This window comes from Oratosquilla oratoria, chromosome 38, assembly GCF_046742065.1.
Source record: "Oratosquilla oratoria isolate Oo_2021 chromosome 38, ASM4674206v1, whole genome shotgun sequence".
Lineage (NCBI taxonomy): Eukaryota > Metazoa > Arthropoda > Malacostraca > Stomatopoda > Squillidae > Oratosquilla > Oratosquilla oratoria.
In genome coordinates this window covers 13,620,532-13,633,031 of record NC_134814.1, presented here as the reverse complement: position 1 = coordinate 13,633,031, position 12,500 = coordinate 13,620,532, and the positions used below count along the sequence as shown (strand labels likewise).

General features: G+C 38.5%; 1 protein-coding gene across 1 annotated transcript in view; it reads left to right on the top strand.

Moving 5' to 3' along the window:
- Window positions 1-12,500, top strand: part of LOC143019799 (cell adhesion molecule Dscam2-like) — a 655,538-nt gene that overhangs the window by 369,844 nt on the left and 273,194 nt on the right. The window lies entirely within an intron of this gene.

Sequence of the window (12,500 nt, the reverse complement as noted above, 5' to 3'; positions counted from 1 at the left end):
AAGCGGTGGGTAGGGGAGACGAATCTCTCCGATGTCCATCTCGCTGGATCCTACAACAAGGAAACACAGTGTGATTTGTTCGATTGTGTAAATGAATAAATGAATGAATGATTAAATGATTGATTAAGTGAATAAATCAGTGAATCAGTCAGTCAACGAATTAAGAAAATAGATTAAGAAAAATATCTATATAGGAAGGGATTTTTCCCCCTTACTAGGGAGGTAGCCAAAGCCAAATGGCATATACCCACCCCCACCCCTTCCACTCCCACCCACCACCCTCCCTCCATCTCATCTTAGCTCCTCATGGATGACGGGTCATCCCTGCATCCCACCCACTGCCCTGGTTCAGAAGTAATGCAGCAAGACCTAGCACATCCACAGCAAGGCCGCTTCACTTAATCGGCGACATCCCCTGTCCGCCCCTTCGTGCAGAAAAACAGCAAACGTGGAGAAATCTCTTCAGACTGCGTCAAAATATCATTTACACATAACCCCTCCATAACCTCATATCCCCACCCACTCCCTTCCTCACTCTCACTCCCACTCCCACTCATCCCTATCTCCCGTCTTCTCCCTTTCCTGGTTAACAGATATCTCCCTCCTGCTCAATGCCATTTTCACCCCCTCCATCCACCTCATCCTCGGTTGCTCCCATATGTTCACTCCTTCCCCCTCTGCCTTCCATATTTCTTTTACTAATCTCTCTTCACGTATTCTTCCCATGTTTCCGAACCATTCCAATACTCTTTCATGAACCCACCAACACTCTCCTCCTCACCTCATCGTTCCCTACTCTGTCCAACCTTGTAACCCTACCATACTTCTCAGACATTTCATCTCAAACACTTTCAAACTTTTCTTCTCTGCCTCTCTTAAAATCCATTTCTCTGCCACATAAAGTGCTGTCGGACAATCATCCCTTCATATAATATCTTCTTTGCATCTATTCCCAACTCCATGTTTCTCATTACACTTTTTAATCCTTAAGTCACTTATTTGCTTCTCTCAATCTACAAATTTCCTCCACCTCCACTCCTCATTTTCTTGCCACATGCGACCTCAATTACCTAAAGCTATCCATTTCTTCCAGCCTCGTTCCTTTAAGACTTACTCCCAGTTCACTGTCATCCTCCCCCCTTCTACATCTTATACCTTACTTTTACCCACATTGACCCCTTCTCCTATCGTATACCTTCTCAAACTCAGTCACTAACTCCCTCAATCCTTCCTCTGACTTTGCCACAAGTTCAATGTCGTCAGGAACAACATCTGGCTCACCTCCCACTTTCTTTAACCATCTCCAGTCCTCGGCCCATTACCTTAGCATTTACTTTCCGCACTACCCATCCATGTACACATTGAACAGCCATGGCAACATGACACATCCTTGACGCAGTCCCATCTTTACCTCAAACCACTCTCTCTCATTTTCTAATTCTAACACGGGCTGCATGTTATCGCACGGTAAAAATCTGCACAGTAGCATGCAGCTGATATTCTAGGGTCTATATGGGGCACCCATACGGACCAGAGTCACACATAATTTTGTCTGTGTTAGAGGAAATATCTACTCATAGAGAAAATATACTTCTTTATTGTACTGCGACCGTCCCTTTGGATATATGTTTCCATTTTCTCTTACCCCTGTGGTAGGGGAGAAAAGAATACTGCCACCGAGTTTCCCCACTCGGGGTTGTAAAAATCGACTGAAACGAGACAGTGTGGGACTAGGCATCCTGCTCTCTGTAGTCCTAAAGGTAATTTCCTACAAGAATTCAAGATTAATAAACAAGCGAGGGAATAATTATACCAATAGATATATAAATATATATCAATCGACAAATGAAAACATATCAAAATAAATGAAAACTAATCCATCTTGATCCTCGTCTTTGGCAATTAGTGCACAAATAATACCAACTTGACGTGTTACAAAGTAGTTCCGAATACCTCCTCAGGCAGCGTATTACTGTAAATTTAAAAGACAAGTAATGACGTGAGTCTTTTCAAGATGTTGTCGCAAACTAATTTCATAATTGTCGAGCGATTGTTATATTCCCTAGGATGCTACAAGTATATAAGAACATGAAATACATGTTCGTGTTATAAGACCAAGGAGTGAAGACACACTTTCATAGTTGTGGTTCTTCCTTGCAGAACAACCACGGCGTAAAGGTGGCTGCTAACGGCCACAGGGACCACCCATATAGGGGGGGAATGCTTTCTATGTTTTTTTTTTTTTTTGTGTGTTTTTTTTTTTCTAACTCCTGTGTAAGGGAGCCTTGCTATATGTGTGTATATATATATATATATGTGTGTGTGTGTGTGTGTGCGTGTGTGTGTGTGTGTGTGTGTGTGTGTGTGTGTGTGTGTGCGTGCGTGTATGTGTGCACGTGTGTATAGGCGTATTTCTTGTAAGTACATATATCTAATTGTGACATACAGGATAAAATATATAATTGTAGACCCCTGTTTCTGTGCTTCTATTTGTCAAAATTTGCTTTTAATTGATTTATGACGTCTGTGTATTGTTTTTTCTTCTACACTGTTGCTTGAAAATTAAACCCTTCAGCCACTTTTTTTTTTCCAAACACCATCTATGTGCATGCGTGTGTGCGTGGGTGTTTCCCACCCTGGGAATACATTTTTTTTTTTTTCTTCTTCTTCTTTCGTTCAATTGGCTTTGAGTTATTCTTGGACAACTTTCTTAAAACCCAAAAAGGATGGGATAATTCTTTGCCACCATGTATGGAAAATCAACCACGTTTAACGTGCATGTGTCTCTTTAACCATTCATCTCTCTCTCTCTCTCTCTCTCTCTCTCTCTCTCTCTCTCCCCCTTTTTTTTTTTTTCTACGTCCATGAAACCACTGTTCTACCTCATCTTCCGCCCTTCCATCCCTCCATCCACTCCTTCAAATAAAAAAAATACATCGTATATGCCTATTGTATATAAGTATGTATGTAACAGGCACCCACCCTTCTAAAAATCCTTCATGCTTGCCTATTGTATATATGCGTGTATGTGATAGACCCACACGGTTAACTGAGCAATTCCATATTTGGCTTATAGATATGTTCTGATTAATTGGAGCGAATGAAATGTCGAAATATGTTTTTTTTTCTACACGCGTCGTCCATCATTATTAAATATTATGATATTCTATATGCAGTTGTCGAGGACAGCTATCACGTGTTGTAGATTTGGAACATGGATCAATAGGATTAGCTCATATTCGTTCAAAATGGCCTCATTCGTTTAAAACTATGCCATGTCTTCAGCACCATGCTTGCTAGAGACGAAAGGGTTAGGTCTTTATATACGAATTGTATCCATATTTGCCATGTTACCATTGCAAACTTCTCCGTCTCGTCCCTCCACTTTCTGTCCGGCGTCCTTTTTCCACATTCACCGTCTCTTACCGTCCAGTCAATGAGTGACGTGTTTAGTTTGTCCATCATTCCTTCTTATGGAATCACTTCTTCTGGACTACTTGTCCGACCTCTCCTACATCTCCTTTGTCTCCTTTGTGATATATTTTCTTTTTATCGTACCGCCTTTGTTCCTCATTTACATCTCTTCTTCTCAGTGACATTCCCATTACTATTAGCCCAGGTACATGTACAATCATCACGGAAAGTCCTTTCTCTGTTTCATTAGCATGTGACGTTAATAAACGTATCTTGTTGCTGTTGTTTGACCTATCTTTTCTAAGCTCAGTCCTGGAGTGGTAAAAGGGGGGGAGCGTGCAGCTTAATGAAATAGTCTAGCTAGCGTTAGACAGAATAGAATAAAAGGAGTGTCATCTTCGTAAAAAATGAATATAGTTCTTAAATGCTGGAATGAGGTATGGGGGAAGAAGATAGGAAAGGATAGGATTGTTAGAATTTGAATGTGAAAGGAATTTTTGTAGATGGAAGCAGGACAGAACGGAATTAAAAGACTAAAAGAAGGAGAAGAAGGAAGAGCAGGAGAAAGATAGATATGAGACAAAGTATATCATTAGAGAAAATGAGAAAAGGAAAGAAGATAGGAGAATGATAGGAAGAGAAAGAATTAGATAATTAAGGGGACAGGAAGAACAGGATGTGGAGGCTGAAGAGGAGGAACACTATGATGATGAGAGTGGGAGAGGATGAGGAGAGGAGGAAGAAGAAGAGTAAAAGAGGAAGAGAAGAATAAGAAGGATAGAAGGAATAATGACAGTGGGTGTGGCAGTTTGAGAATAGATATAAAACCAGGAATTGATAGAACATGGAAGTAAAAGAAAAGGGAAGAGAAAGAGGAGAAAATGAAAGAATTGGGAAATGACGAGAAGTAAGAACGGGAGGAAATGGGGAAGAGGCTGAAATAGGGAAAAAATGAGGCTCCCAAGGGACGAACGAATGTGTACGAAATACATACATATACCAAGGCTTTTTCCCCCTTACAAGGGAGGTAGCCAAAAAGGGAGAGGTATAAAATCATTTCCACCCACTCCATCCCTGAATACACTCCACACCCCTCCACCCTCCCTCTTATCTGAGCACCTCCTGGATGACGGGTCATCCTTGCACCTTGTCCACTGCCCTGGGTCAGAAGCAGTGTCGCAAGACACAGCACATCCACAGCAAGGCCGCTTCATTAAATCGGCGACCCCCCCCTCTCCGTCCCCCCATTGCATAAAAGGAGAGGACGGGGAGAAATCCCTTCGGACTGCGTACGAAATAATAAGAGGAATAAACGTAGGAAACAGAAAAAAGAGCTGGAAAAGAAACACGATGATTGCCAAAACAGGGGGAACGGACGAAGGGGAAGAAGGTGGTAATGAAGAGGAAGAAGAGGAGAGGGAAGCTGTTGATTGAGAAGAATAGAGGGAAAAGAATTTAAAGGAGGGAGGAAAGTAGAGGAGGGGGAAAGGTTGAGGAAAAGGAGGGGAATAGTTAAAAAGGAAATGGAAGGAAGAGATAAGACTTCCTTCAACTGAATTGAATTATTTGGTGGTAACCACCGGAAGAATCAGTCGAGACTGACTACTTGAGATCTCTTCAACTGAGTAAAATAATCTATTGGCGCCTGAATTGAAAAGTTAAAACTTATCAATTACACCGATGACATAGGAAGAAAGAGGGAAAAAAAGGATTTGCAAAAAAAATACAGAAGAATGGGAGGAAGAAGGAGAGGGTGAGAGAGAGAATAAGATAATATAGGAGGCAAAGGAAGAGAGGAAAAAGGTGGAGAAGGAAGACAAAGAAGGAAGACAAGAGGGAACTGGGAAGTGAGGAGGATATGGAGGAAGATTGTAGAAGGAGAGAACGGAGAAGGAGCAAGAGGAAATGAAGGACATCAAGAAGAAATGTTACTGAGAACGAAAAGGAGAGAAATGTGGATAGAAAATAAATAAAATGACGAGGAGAGGAAGAGAAGGAGGAACAGAGGAAGAAAATAGGAAGAAGTGGAAGAGGACCACTAGGAGAAGAGGAGAGAGAAACTAAGGAGAAGAGGCAGAGTTAGAGTTGAAAGTGGAGGAAGAGGTGGAAGTGAAGGAAGAAGTGGATGTGGAGGAAAAGGTGGTGAACATAAGAACATAAGAATGAAGGAGACTGCAAGAGACCATAAGGCCTACACTAGGCAGCTTCGTATCCATCACCGCCTGTCATCCCCATCCATAAAGTTGTCTAATCGTTTCTTAAAACAACTGATAGTTTCAGCGCTTACTACATGGTTACTAAGTGAAGAAGGTAGTGAAGGAGTGTAGGAAGAGGAGGAAAAGGGAGAAGAGGAGGAAGAAGAGGGAGAAGAGGAGGAGGAAGAGGGAGAAGAGGAGGAGGAGTAGAAGGAGAACATAGAAAAATAATTGGAATCGTCTCTTCCAGACCAAATGGTTTTATCGAAAGAAGATAGAAGCCGAGAAAGGGATGACAAGAAATATCCTATTATCAACCTTTTAATGGAAAAAGGAACCTCACAGAGTTGGATAGAGTTTCCTGCCCACACCCAAGAGAGAGATGGAGTAAATGACCTCAGAGCTGGGTATAATTCTTGGGGTCTGAAAAAGAAATATAGAAACTTATTGTAATTAATAAAGGAATTGACCCTCACTTAAATAAAATCGTTAGCCACTGGGTATAGCGTCTGTAAAGAATTTTGTCGTACCGCGACATCAAACATCTTCGACAATGGATTAAGTTAATCCCTGTGTTCAGAAATAGTTTTAGGTTGTGCATGGTTAATGTATATATAAATTGTACCAAAGTTCATTAACTCTCTAGGTAGATTTGTTCTCTCACAACTGAATAAAATTGTGAAACGGTAGCCATGATAAATTATCGTGTATGACGACGCCATGTCCAAATACCCCTACCCGTTTGTGCCGTGAGCTTAATTTCTTCTTCTGGTGGCTAATCCATTTCCGAATGGATTTATAGACATCGATTTAAAGGTTTTTGCTACGAAGAGTTTTTTCTTAATTGAATCAAGTCACCTAAAGGCAGTTAAGATAGACGGTCTAGATTTCTTAACCCTTTTGCTGCTGAGGAATGTCTCCGAATACGGCAATCATTGATAACATTATCTACCTATTTACTTACTTATTGATTTATCTAATAATTTACTTATTCATTTGCTTGTTCATCTTTTATCTATCCATTCATTCATTCATTCATTTATATTTTTATTCATTCATTCACTTATTTATCTACCTATCTAGGTAACTAGCTATCTATCCATTTGTCCATCTATCTTTCTATCTTTCCATCTACCCATCTATCTATCAACTTATCGATCTATATATCTATCTTTTATGGCTGTTCCGGAGACCACGTATCGACCCTACGGGCCGCATTTAGTGAGGGATTCTTAGAATGTCTTGGTCGGTGGTCGTCGGTGGGGTCGCGACTGACTTACGGACCATTTACACGATCAAACTGTTTGTCAAACAAATGTTTGAAGTGATGTTTGACCATGCGAATGCTGTATTTGGTTGCCAAACACGTTTGACAAACGTGTTTCACAACCAAATACCCCATTCACACGGTCAAACATCACTTCAAACGCTTGTTTGACGAACCGGGTTTGACAAACCGTTTGACCGTGTAAATGGCCCTTTACGGACGAACCCGATGGCCATGACTGAACTATTTGGGAACGCGAGTCTCCAGCAAGCGAGATCCAGCGCAACGGACGGATTCTATGGGCGTCTAGAAGCGATTTCATTCATCTGAGGGAAACTCCTGCCGTAGGATTAATGATATGCCAGATGGAATAGTGGAGAAAGAAGACTGGAGTGATCCAAGTAGTTGGAGTGGAGGCTAAGACAAATTTGAAGGTTTGTTAGTTCAATGCCGGTTTTTCCTCCGCCTCATTGGTTCCCGAAATCCTTTGGTTCTCGAAGTTTGTTGGTTTCTGGAAGAACAGGAGATCCTGGCCAGGCGCTCCGGTTAGCCTCTGGGTTTTGAGCAAAGTACCTCTTTTAGTGTTTACATGGTGAGAAATGTTGTTCTAAGATATTCATAAGAAGCCAAAGCATGTTCAACAGTAGCAATTGTTGTTTATGTTAGGTATATAGATAGACAGATAGATAGATAGGTAGATAGATAGGTAGGTAGGTAGGTAGATTTGTGCTTAAAGCAGACACATTCACACTCTTCTTCATCAGTTATGAAAGTGTGGAAAATGTAGACAATTGCTCCAAGGATCACGTGAAAGTATATCTGATAATGTCAAGTGCATTCTAGAATGCTGACAAATACAATGAGAAACGCGATTAGCAACGTTGAGAGAGAGCAGATTATATTCATTAACATATTCATTTCAAAACACGCCTTGGCTATTCTGGCGGCTGTCAAGTGATTTTAATCACCCAAGGAAAAACATTCTATGTTACGAAAATTTTTGGATAATTTACCAATGATGAAAACATCTAACATTGTTTTCACTGGACACGGTGTATTCAGTATACGTTTATTAGCATTTACAGATTGGTGAAACTAATTAGTTGTACCAGTAATACATGACCCTTTTGTTAGCAAATGCGTTAGAACTGATGATTAGATTATGTTTACTCAGAACAAAAGTTATGGCGACTCAAAAAAATCACCAAAAGAAAAAAAGTCATCATTCCAATGGGTATTTTACGCAAACATTTGTCTTATCGATAGCTTGCAGGAAAAGTTGTTGTAATTGTCCTTTTTTCAAGTCAGTGAAAACTGTTAAACATGTTAACGGATGGATTATTTTCCGCTGTTGTTATTGTCTTGGCACGGCGCGCCGTCCTGAAAGTGTTTCCCATAATCTTTAGAGACCCGTAAATAGGCTTTCCCTACACTTTTTTCGATAAGCTTGGTCGAATCTTAATACATATATACTCATTCGATAATATTGTTCAATGATAACCGTATCACACAATGAAAACGTCTAACTATGGCTAGTAGAGTTAAACCACGTAGAACTCCATATGTTGAAAGGAAAAAACATTTTTTGAACAGACATACAATCATCTTTAAATCCTTTAGCCTCAGTCTAGTCCCTTCCTCGCCTCTGTATGCGACTTTTCTTAATTCTCAAGAAAACAAATTACAATCCTTCTCCTACCGAGAGGGTCCTAACCAGGAAGATAAATGAGATAACCTGTTTACAACCACAATAGAACTTACCAGTATATGTGTATGTATATATGTATATGTATATGTATACGTATATATATATGTATATGTATATATATATATATATATATATTATATATATATATATATACACGAGTATATGTACAACACTATATGGATCCAAGTGAATAGCGACACATTTTTGTCACCCACCATGCACTTTAATTCTAAGCCATCAATATCGGGCGTCCCGACGTTGATGGCTTAGAATTAAAGTGCATTGTGGTTGATATATATATATATACATATATATATATATATATATATATATATATATATATATATATATATATATATACATACATATATACATACTATTGTATCCCCTGAAGATGGGTCCCGGAAAAGAATTGAAACGTCGGGAATAAATTACTTACTTCTGAGTCCAGTGTTTTCTATGTTTCCACCATTATGGTTCCCGGACTCCAGCTTTTTTTCGTACATATGCGTACTGTATATATATATATATATATATATATATATATATATATATATATATATATATATGTATATGTATAACCATACATATGTATTCATCCATATATATATATATATATATATATATATATATACATATACATATATGTATATATATATGTATACACACATACACACACACACACATCATATCTACTATAATAAAGTAATAGCCTCTGTCTGCCTGCCTGTCTGTTTTTTTTTTCACGAATTCCTTCTAGGGTTTTGGAGATAGACTCCCCATAACTATATATGTTCTGACACCCTTTCACCCCAGGTACCTGGATAACTATATTTCGTTTAAAAAAAAATGGTTAGGGTCAAGGGTTAAAGTTAGGTGGGGTATGGTTGAGTGATTATTCTTGAACTACTCCTAGGTTTTTGCAGATAGACCCCTATGACACATATATTCTGAAACCTTATAACCAAAGGTATTTTGATAACTATCTTCCATTTGTCTGTCTGTCTCTGTTTGTTTGTTCACGAACTCCTAGAGTTTTGGAGCTAGACCCCCATAACCATATGTATTCTGATACTCTGTCACTTCAGGTATTTGGATAACTATATTTCATTAAAAAAAATTGGTTAAACAAGGGTTAAAGTTAGGTGGGGTATAGTTAGGTTATAGATTATTCACGAACTCCTAGGTTTTTGCAGATAGACCCCTATAGTCTTTAATATTCTGAAACCTTATAACCCAAGGTACTTGGATTACTATCTTTCATTTGGCTGTCTGTCTATTTGTTGTTTGTTCCCGAACTCCTAGGGTATTGTAGATAGACCCCCATAACCATATATATTTTGATACCCTATCACTCCAGATACATGGATAACTATGTTTCATTTAAAAAAGATATACATTTTTTGGTTAGGGTTACGGGTTAATGTTAGGTGTGCTATGGTTAGGTTAGGGAGTATTTACTACCTCTCAGTAACGCACGGGTACTTTGGCTAGTGTATATATATATATATATATATATATATATATATAGATATATATATATATATATATATATATATATATATATATATATATATATAATACACTTTTACCAATGGATTTTCCCCCTTACAAGTGACGTAGTCGAAGTCACAGGCATAAATCAACTCCCGCTCATTTCATCCCCACATGCTCCACTCCCATTCACCACCCTTTCCTCCTTCATTTCTTGGGTCCTCCTGGATGATGGGTCATCCCTGCACTTCGCCCACTGCCCTGGGTCAGAAGTAATGTGGTCTGCCACAGAGTGCTCCCGCTTGAGTTGTAGAAGGCGGAAAAAAAAGGGAATAGGACTACATATCCTATTCTCTGTAGCCCCAAAGGGACATTCCTAAAAAATAAGTAGATAAATAAATAAATAAAAAATAAATGAATTGATAAAATAATATATATATATATATATATATATATATATATATATATATACACACATGCGCACACACGCGCACACACACGCACACACGCACACACACACACACATACACACACACACACACACACACACACACACACCACACACACACACACACACACACACACACACACACACACACACATATATATATATATATATGTATATATATATGTATATACATATATGTTATATATATATGTATATATGTGTATACATATATATATATATATACATGTATATATATATATATATATATATATATTTTTATGATATATATATATATATATATATATATTTTTTTTTTTTTTTTTTTTTTTTTTTTTTTGCTGGTAACCACTAAGGAAATCGGAAGAAAACAGTAATTCCTAAGCGCTTTCGTGTAATTCACATCTTCAGGGGAATACAGAAAAAGTTGTGTTACAAGAGAAGTTTAAAAATAACAAGATTATACACTAGGAAAGGAACAGGCATAGTACGAGATGTCAAAATTAAACACTAGGAAAGGAACTGGCATTGTACAAGATGCCACGAAATATTACACTAGGAAAGGAACTGGTAAAGCACAAAAAGTCACATATGAAATAAGAAAAAGTCTTAGTACACAAAGTATATATACATACATATATATATATATATATATATATATATATATATATATATATATATATATATATATATATATAATATACAGTTGTTTGCTGACAACACTGCACTTGTAGCAGGATCAGAGGAGGGACTGAGAAAGTTAGTGACAGTTTGAGAAGGTGTGTGAATGAAGGAAGCTGAAGATAAATGTGGGCAAAAGTAAGGTGATGAGATGTGCAAGGGGAGAGAGTGACAGCAGGCTGGAAATGAGCATTAAGGGTGAGACTGGAGGAAGTGGATAGTTTTAGATACTTGGGTGCAAATGTGGCAGGAAAGGGAGGAATTAATGAAGCGGCCTTGCTATGGATGTGCTATGTCTTGCGACACTGCCTCTGATCCAGGGCAGTGGACAGGATGCAGGGATGACCCGTCATCCAGGAGGTGCCAAGATGAGAGGGAGGGAGGAGGGTGGAGGGTAGGGGAGTATATAGGGGATGGAATGGGTGGGAATGATTTCTATGCCTTTTTCTTTTTGGCTACCCCCCGTGTAAAGGGGAAAAAGCCTTTGATATATGTATGTATACCAACTACAGTGCACTTTAATTCTAAGCCATCACCATCTCTCTTGACGGTGTAGTGGTCAAGTCATTACAAGCACTGGTCACGTGCTGGCCTTGGTTCGAGTCCTCGGGCGTACCACGTTTCAATTTCTGCATGTACCACCACGGTTCTTCCGATGTTGATGGCTTAGAATTAAAGTGCACTGTGGTTGATATATATATATATATATATATATATATATATACTGTATATACCTATGTATACATAACCCACTCATTAGCAAACGCTATGCCACGGAAATGAATAGAATAGCCTAACGCCAACCAAAATGAAGGTAAGACCCATTAGGAAAGGGGTTGAATTAGGACAGAGTGCTGGAACATGGAAGGAAAGCTGTAGCGACATCGACGAAGGAAAAAAACTCTCCACTTTGCTTGATTAAAACATAAATTCCAATCTTCTCCTTTCATCCACTCCTGCCCATTTTCCCTTTTTTTTTTTTTTTTCCTTAGGTATCTCTTTTATTTTGCCATCTTTGTTCACTCTCTGTGGACGAGGCGTGCGAATTTTGGGAAAGTGAATTTGATGCCCTCAGAACATAGTTTTCCTTGGGAACTTTGGATCAACGCCAAGGGCAAATTTCTCAGATACTAGAATGAAGCCCTAGCTAGTGCTAGTCTAACAATATTTTTTATTAAGGTTATTAAAATGATAATTATCATAATTTTTACATATATTATTACTGTTATCGTCAACATCATCATCATCACCGTCATCATTATTATCTTTTTATTATTATTATTATTATTATTATTA